This window comes from Aythya marila, assembly GCF_965140915.1.
Source record: "Aythya marila genome assembly, chromosome: 1".
NCBI lineage: Eukaryota > Metazoa > Chordata > Aves > Anseriformes > Anatidae > Aythya > Aythya marila.
The window spans coordinates 200696512-200705756 of NC_139042.1; positions in this window are offsets into that span (position 1 = coordinate 200696512).

The window sequence follows — 9245 nt, forward strand, 5'->3', positions numbered from 1 at the left end:
CCTCCCCATTGAACCCCAATTATTTTCATTTAATCACAGAAATATCGCTAGTTCCTTCCAAACCAGTCTGCTTTGCGTGTGAAATGTAATTCCCAACATGTGCTTGGGTTTAGGCATGTTCCTAATCCCCTAAAACAAACAGAGCAAGCGGGACAGCCTGTTCCAGAGTACGTGGTGGTGTGCTTGGAGGTTTTGTTGGCTCCGATCACCTTGGCTCTCGGGGGAACATGGCCAAGTCACCCCGGCAGGGATTTCCCTGGAGCTCACACTTCAGGAGGTAGGCAAAATATAGATGTAGTGGGGCAGGAGCAATGCCTCCTTTCCAAGGAACCACCTCTTAGTAGTCCAAGATTTGGTTGGTTTTCCATTCTATGGGCTTGGTGGCATCATGACACTGTTGGGGGTTTCTTCTTAGCAATTGCCTGCTGCAAAAGTCTTCTTTTTACTAAGATTTTCCACAAACAAGGAGCCATTTCTCAGAACAAGGTTGTGGTGGAAGTAATTGTTTTGCAATGTTAAAATACAACCAGTGAAGTGGCGTTTTCTTTAGCAGACTCCCATGCTTTGGAGTCACGATGAAATTTGGCATAAATCCTTATGACCCCCACCCCTCACCTCCATCCCCCAAACAAAAATCAGCAGGAGGCCTTTGAAATATTTCATTTTTGCAATGTTTGCATGCCCAGTCAAGCCTTTGCAGTGCTTCATGGCTAAAACTGCAATGAATGCCCTTACGGAGACTTCTTGAGCCTCTCTTGAGTTTTCATCCCAGACAGACAACTGAGATGCCAAAGTAGGCATCACAGGCAGAATCACAGAACCACTGAATATCCTGAGTTGGAAAGGACCCACAAGGATCATCAAGTCCAACTCCTGGCTCCACACAGGAGCACCCCAAATTCAAACCACATCTCTGAGAGTTTTGTCCAACCACTTCTTGAACTCCATCAGGCTTGGTGCTGTGACCACGTTCCTGGGCAGCCTGTTCCAGCATATCAAAACAGATACAGCATTTCAAAACAGTGGGTCAAGAGAAGGAACTGGTTTGTATAAAACCCAAATCCACTGTTTGGTGTGGGTTTCTCAGCATGCCCCTGCAGGCTAGAAACACTCTTTGGAGAGAGGAGAGGATTTTTGACACTTCTTTTTTTTCCTATTTTGTTCTTGTTTACTCTAGCAGATAGGCCACAATCCAAACCCTAAATTTACAGAACTCCATCAAATCCTCTCTCCGATGTTTATAAGTATCAGCCCTGTCATTTGCTCTGCTCCCCTGCCCCATGCACACGTTGCTCAGGCTCCAAAGGAAATGTTTGCTTTTGCCAGGGCTTTGCTCAGCTGAGTCAGTGTGCTGGAGCCTGCATGCTCAGGATTGTCCTCTCTGCCCACAGCCTCCCTGGCAGCAGCTACAAGCAGGTCTTTAAAGAGCTGGATGCTCAAATTGTTCAAATTGCTCATATTAAAGAGTAAATCTGCCTCATGGGTATGAGAAAGGCACAGAAAGGGCAGGAAAATTGCATTCGAGGTGTTTCATTAGCTTGCTGCAGAACAGCAAGAGATCTGGTGGGTTGTGTTGTGACTTAGCAGAGGAAGAGGGGAGCAGCAGCCCCATCAACAATTATTTGGGGTCATTGAACCTTCATGGCCCATTCCCTCATCTCTTTCTCCCCCGGGAGGAAATAAGCCTGATGGGCAGAGGTGCCTACCTGGGGCCTGGGGCTCTGGTGGTTTGGGAAGAGGACAGAGGGGAACATCATACAGAGCTTCACCAGGGGAGGCAGAAAGCACAGAGCAGCAGGTTAACAATACTATTTCACTTCCTCTGCCCAGAGAAAAACCTCTGGGGCAAAAGGGACTTCATCTGCCATGCCAGTAACACCCCAGCAGACTACAGAGGGGATGAGATGCCTGATCTCTGCATGCTCTCCGAGGACAAACACATGCCTGCATCGCAAAGGGGTGCTCGCTTGATCTGTTCCCATGCATTTCCATGGGAATGGGGCAGCTGTTTTGGTCTCTTCTTTTTCATATTACTTTTAAGATTATTTCTGAAATACCCTGCTAGCTGGAGACTTGGCCTCAAGAGATAAGGAGGAGGAAATGTAACAGACTGTTGTCAATAAATTATTTTTCCTATTTCTTGATGCCAGGAAAAGCAGCTCTTGCTGGAGAAAAACAGATCATAAGCTACACTATCTTAAAATTATTTGGTTTAGATATGTTAGAAATTGCAATAAGTACCAATAGCTACAGAGTGTTAGTTGGAAGCTGGCAGAAAGGAAAACATTTTCTGTAGTAAAAGAAAATATCTTCTAATTCAATCTCTCTTTTCTTGTGTCTATGATGGTGACTCAGGCTAGTTTTAGGTTTACAATCTATTTTTCTTCACATGCACAACATGAGGGCTCCATTTTGCTCCCCATGAGCAGATGATGAAGACCTAATTCCTGCCTCAAGAAATGGATCATATAATTGGAGCCGGAACCTGTACTGCTTGCTAAGAGGGTGAGACAGCTCTGATTTTATAACATTTTCAGTAGCTGTATTTACACTTTTCAAGTTGAAAGTTTCCATGCTGGTCCCTGTCTCTGCTTCACTGCATGAAAAAAAATGTTTCCAAACTGTCAACCATCTCTGAGGCTGTCTGCAGCTGAAAAACATTTTATTTTTTTTCTGAATATTTCTCCTGATTTTTTTACCGTCACCATCTCCAAAGCTGGAGTCTGATGAAGATATTTTTATATCAGGTTTGTTATTTCAGTGGAAAGTCCACCTAAATTTTAATGAATAATTATGAGTCCTTCAGCTGCATAGACTCAGACAAGACTCCTTAACCAGCTTTGCTGGCCTGGTCTTAGGGATCCTGCTGGTGCTGGCCACTGGTGGCATTGCTGGCTTTGTACCACAGCTGGGTATTAGGGTGCAATATGACGGGTCAAGTGGTGCCACTTGATAAAAGTCTCTGCCAGGAAGCATTGCATGTGTTTGTATCCTCATGTCACCAGGGAAGTCCATCCTGTGGCCACACACGTGCTACCTCACCCTGTGGGGATGGAAACCCAATGTCCACCTGGAAATCATGAAGAGTAAATAGTCCTTAAAGCCCCCATGACAGATGTCTTCAGTTAGGTGTTTAGATCAGATCTGTCAGCAGAGCACGGAGAAAACAGGACTGTCTGATGGACAAGGTCCTGAGCATCTGCCAGTGTACCTCACGAGGCTACCTTATCCATCCAGACCCCAGATTTACATATATCCATTCTTATTTCCACAAGGCAACAATGATACCCCCTCTCTGGGGCTGTTACTATAACATTTGCCCCACTGGTCTGGGATGGTTTCCCAGGCACCACGAAGTACTTCCATTCAGAGCAGGCACTGGGCACAACTGGTATGGGAATGTACGCAACTGATTCACTGTGTGTGTTGCCTGTAGACACGTATGGTAGCTATTTGCATGGGATTTTGCTCCAGGTGACATCCCAGAAAATCAGAAAATGGGAAATTAAATGGCAAATAAATAATAGATCAAATTAGAATAAATAACCAGAATAATAAAAAGTAAAAAAAAAATAATTATACAAGAAAATTTAAGCAAATATTAATGTAATAATTAATTACAAAATTCATAGTCGTAGATCTCTTAAAAAATAGCCATAAAGGTGGAGCCAGCCAATACTGCCATCTTAGTGACAATGTCTGGTTTTAATGTATGGCTTAATATACTGCTTATCACATAATTATGCACGCATGGGCCTTGCGAAGTGAGAAAACGTTTAGCACACGACTACGTACACGTAGGCTGTGTGAAGTGAGAAAATACAGTTCAATATCCCCCTCAGCACCCATCCTGTCCCCAAGGTGTCAGCAGTGGCTGAAGCCCACCAAAGGCCTGCACCCAGGCCTGGACCAAGGCACAACCAGGATCAGCCAATTTGAAGCTTGGTGGCACCGACACCAAAGCGAAGGAGAAGCCTTCATGGCAAAGCATGATTCAGGGGCTTATTTTGTGTTTTTATCCAATTTAACAGAAAAGGAATGAGCAGGGCCCAGGCCCAGGCCTTGCAGCTTCCAGGAGAGTGCACATATTCAAATGGAAATCCTGAAGGTGCCAGACCTGGAGGTTAACATACCCGGATATGCCACAACATGCCTGAAGGCTTGGGCAAGCACAGACAGCAAATACCCAACTTGCTGAGGTACAGCCCGAGGCAGAAGACATCAGCACCACTAATGAGGTGTTTCACGTGTGCCAGGAGGATAAGGAAGGATAAAACATCCAACCTGAGCCACACGGACCTATGGAGCTTTACATGCTGTGTCCAAGGGCTGCTCTTCTTTCAGTCCTGTGGGTTATCCAGGGCCGGGGGATCTGGGAAGAGGGTTAGTTTCCACACATTCCCTTGTGTTGAATCTGCCCATTTCACTCCTGTGGGCCAGGTCATTGTCTCAGCTATTGCAGCCATGAAGCAAAAGCAAATCCACCCTCCCCACGCTTGCTCACACAGTTCCCAAACCAGACTCAGTAAGGCCCAAAATCCATCAAAAGCAACAAATCTGAAGCCATCCTGCAGTGAATGCAGACCTTGTCATCTTACTCTTCCAAGCCAAACTGAAACACAACATGTTGGTCTTGGCTTTGCAATCAATATCTCCGTCTTCATATTTGATAGGTTTGACCTGGCATCAAGCTTTTTTTATACCAGCTGTAGCTGTCCTAAAATGCATATGAGGAATTCAGATGCAGCTGGCTTAGAAGAACTGATGTCTACTGCAGCAAATGAGGCAGCCCCAGTGTGCTGGGATGGTGCTGCTCTTATAGAGAGCCTTGGGCAGTTCAAGGACGGGGTATGAGGGTGTTGGGTCTGGTTCCAGTGTAACAGAGCAAAATTAGTGCTGCACTCAGACCACCTGTACCTAATTATGCATACTGACTCAGGGTCTACATAGGAAGAAGAAAGGAAAATGTAATCACACTGTTTTAATTAAAGACAGTGGAAGTTTTCCAGCCATGTCTCTGTAGCCTATGTGAAGACAAAAATCTCTCTTCTGCTAAATGGATAAAATAAAATGCATCGTCACGCTGGGGATCAAGCTGATCTGAACTTTGTATTCACATTTGCTCTGTGCTTAATTCTCACCATTTTTAATTAACTGCAGATTTTCTTTGGTTTCACAACTTTATCTTGCTGCAGATTGGAGCAGATTCTTTTTAATCTTTATAGAAGCAGGCTTTGGGGTGTAGGAGCAGAGATGTTGAGGGGAAATAATGTAAAGCAGGGTTGCAGATGGAAAGTAATATTTTCTCTGCAGCAGGAACCACTGTCAAACAAGATGCAATGAATGGTCTTTACTGATGGAATGGGAGGAAGCAGCATATTTCCAGCTATAAAACAATGGGCTTGAAGCTGTAAGAAGTTACAGGCAGCATTGGCAGCACAGAGCTCATTAGCGGTGGGTAGAAAATGCACTGCAGATGCAACAGTCTTGCTGGAAATCCAGCAGGGAAGAGGTTGTGAAGACCTGTGCAGCAATGGGCAGCACCTAGCAGTCATGTAGGGCAGCCATGGTGGCCAAAACTTCTTCTCATGGATATCAGGACATACTGTAGGGAGATCCTTGGAGGTGGTGGTCCTTCTCACAGGTGCTGCCTGTGCCTCCACCTAAATGTTCATCTGGACACTGAGCTGCTAGAGTGGGGATGAGAAAAAAAATCTGGGACATGACGAAAGACCTCAAAATAATAATTAAAAAACACAAAACACAAAACACCACCACCAACAAAAACAACCAAGCAAGCAAGCAAACAAACAAAACAAAACAAAACAGAGATTTGATCTCCCAAGACAGGAAGGATTCTCAGGGTGTGTTCTAGCCATGGGCTGTAGTTCATTTTCGGGATCTTAAGTACATTTTTTAGGTTTTCTCCTAAATAACTTGCATGCAAAGTCAAAGGAAGTCCAGAAAGCAGGAACTGGAACCTAGGCTTTAAACTCACATTTTACCATTTTCTTCCACTCACCCTTTTGCTGTGGGGATGTTTGCTTCTATTTTTTCTCACTCTGAGGACATGTATTTGGATGAAGAGACAAAGGCACTGTAGACTGATTTTCTGAGCTTCAGACTTCATGATACAAGTGGCAATTCAGTAGGATAAGCTTGTTCCTTTTTAACTTTTTATGGATTTTATTAAGAAGCATGAACAGACAAAAATCCCCCTAAGCAAGCATATTACCAGCCTAATTTACTAGACTTTCACTAAAGCAATTAAAGACAAAATGATGCAATAACCCAATTCAGGACCCAATTAAGAATGAATCAGTAAATCAAAAGGTTTAAATCACCACCATAAGACCACAGATAATCAAAACAATTTATGAGGATGATGCTGAACAGATTTACTGTATTAACATTGCCTTGGGAGAATTAAAAAAATTAAATACTTTCCAGTTCAGGTCCCCAGCTCATCTTGTTACAACCAACCTAGTGGTGATGGGCACAGCCTGGTACAGGTTGATCAGTCAGCTGAGGAGCATTGCCATACAGCTCTCCTGGGCCTTGTAGTGGCCATGTAGCCCTGGGCATGGTGACTTTCAGGCACAGGTGCCTGGACCCTGTGCATCTGTCTGCAACCTGCCCATCTGTTTAGAAACATTTGGAGCTGAATCATCTCATCGGTCAGTCACCACCTCCTTTGCTAAGCTAAGTCCCATGGTGTCCTGCTAACAAATCCTTATTTAGTGCAACTGTTGGCTCTTTCTTGAAGGTCTTTGCCTTTCTTCCAGCTGAAAAGTCATTTCGGCCCAGATTTAACATGACCTATTGGTACAGTTAAGGACATGGCACTTGCTGTATAATGTGATTTTTCAACCGGGAATGACCCTCTGACAAGCACCATGGCAAGTTGTCTTTCAGAAAAGCATTTTGAGTACCTATGTATTAACACGTATTTGTACAGAGACTCATTTTCTCTGAGAAAAAAAAAAAAAAAAAAAGGAAAACACAGTGTAAAGGTTGAAAATCTATTTCTTTGTTCCTTGGGATCTTTAACTAACTTCTACGTTATCTGGACCTGATAGTGAAGATTCAGTCAACTCTGCAGTCTGTTGCTCTGGACTGGTGAAGCCCTTGACCAGAGGGGTGGTGGATTCTCCTTGGAGATGAATAAATGTCACCTGGATGCTGGATGTGTCCTGGGCAGCCTGCTGTAGGTGACCCTGCTTGAACAGGGGGATTGGACCAGATGACTTCTAGAGGTCCCTTCCAACCTCTCAACAATTTTCTTATTTGTAATAACTCAAAATCCCTGAAAAGTGCTTTAGGAATCATGTAAGTACTTAGGAAGCGAGAAAAATTAGAATTTCCCCAACACAGGCTTCCACCGTGATCATCATCTGACTCAACAGCGGACTCTGATGTTGGCACATTTGGTGGCTGTGAATTTAAACATTGTCCTCAGAATTCAGGCAGTGAGTGCAGGAAAATAATGCTGGGATCTTGGCTCTGAGAGAGATAAGATAAAGCTGGCAAGATTTGACACAAGATCTTCCAGCAGTGGAGAGGATATACTGAGGTGCCAAAGGACTGTTCAGGTTGGTGAAAAGGTTCTGCTGATGATCATCAGGTTCCAACCCCCCTGCCATGGGCAGGGACACCTCCCAGCAGCCCAGGCTGCCCAAAGCCCCATCCAGCCTGGCTTTGGTCCAGGGATGGGGCAGCCACAGCTCCTCTGGGCAGCCTGGGCCAGGGCCTTACTGCCCTCTGAGTGAAGAATTTCTTCCTAATGTCTAATCTAAATCTACCTTCTTTTAGTTTAGAGTCATTGCACCTTCTCCTTTCATTAATCTCCCTGACAAAGAGTCCCTCCCCACCTTTTATGTAGGCCCTCTTTATGTATTGGAAGGCTTCAATAAGGTCTCACTGGAGCCTTCTCTTCTCTAGGCCAAAGAACCCCAATGATATGATACGATATATATTATTATAGTGGTATAACATATATACACACTTCAGTGTGTGTTCATCACATACCTGTGCTTTTCTGTCTATAGAGATGTGAGTTTATTCATCAACTCCCTTTAGGGTCAGGTTGGGCTCAGGGTAAATATAACTTTGGTGGCACATTTTTTCCCTGCAGTTGTTTGGGGATCTGATCTACTCTGGTGTTTCTTTGAGCTGCAGTGGATCAGGGATCAGGAAAGTTACTATCCAGGTGCTACTTTGAGCAAATACAAACCTGAAGCAGCTCAGGTATAAACCTGATGTGCGCCTTTTCAGAATTGAGGCTACCTGCCCAGCTGGCCTCCAGCAAAAGGAAGCATTTGTTTGAGATTTTTGAAACATTTCTGATCACTGCTAGACTGTAAACTGAGGTAAGGAAGTGAACACAGCTCTTGCTTCTGCCCCAGATAATGAAATGAAAAACATACAAGAGCCTATATGGCGCCAAGGAAAGCATAAAGCTCATGAGTTAGATGTGAACAACAAATTACCTCTCGGCTCTATTATTATTATTATTAATTTCCATAAACAAAACACTTTGTGAAGAAGGTAAACAGCTCATTAATTGACTGTAACTGTATCACAATGTTGCAGTTATAAAGAAAAAAAAAAAAAGAAAGAAAGAAAATGTGGTATTCAGGCTAAATAAACAGAACTTGGAAGTCAGGAATTTATCCCAGTGCAATCCAGAAAGCCCAAATGGCAAACAATCTGGAAATACTCAGCTGAATGCTTGCAGTGCTGATCCAGATGGTTCTTTCCACTCCCATATTTATCAACACTGGTTATTAACACAGTAATTTGGCTTTGTTGAAGGGCTCCGCCATACTAAGGACATGGATGTGCTGGGCAGGGCACATACCCACAGCAATGGATATGTCTGGAGCTGGGAGAAAGCATAATGTGATGGGAACAACATGTCCCTATGGCATCTTATGTGAGAATACCAACGCACAGAAAGCCTTCAAAACAAGGATGGTCCCCTTCCCTCTGGCAAGAACATGGCTGTTGCAAATCTATCCCACTCCCTGTGATAATTTTTTGCATAGATGTAGTTTTCCAAAGATGTAAATTCCTATAGATGTGTACTTCTGAAGCACAATGACAAGTTGTGGAGCCCATCATCTAATCCTAGTTCTGTGGCCACAGTCACATACCACAGCTTTGAAACAGTAATCAGGTTGGTTCTGGTGCTTGTTTCTTTACTGGCAGTATAAAAGCTATTTATGTAATATGACTTTTTCTTT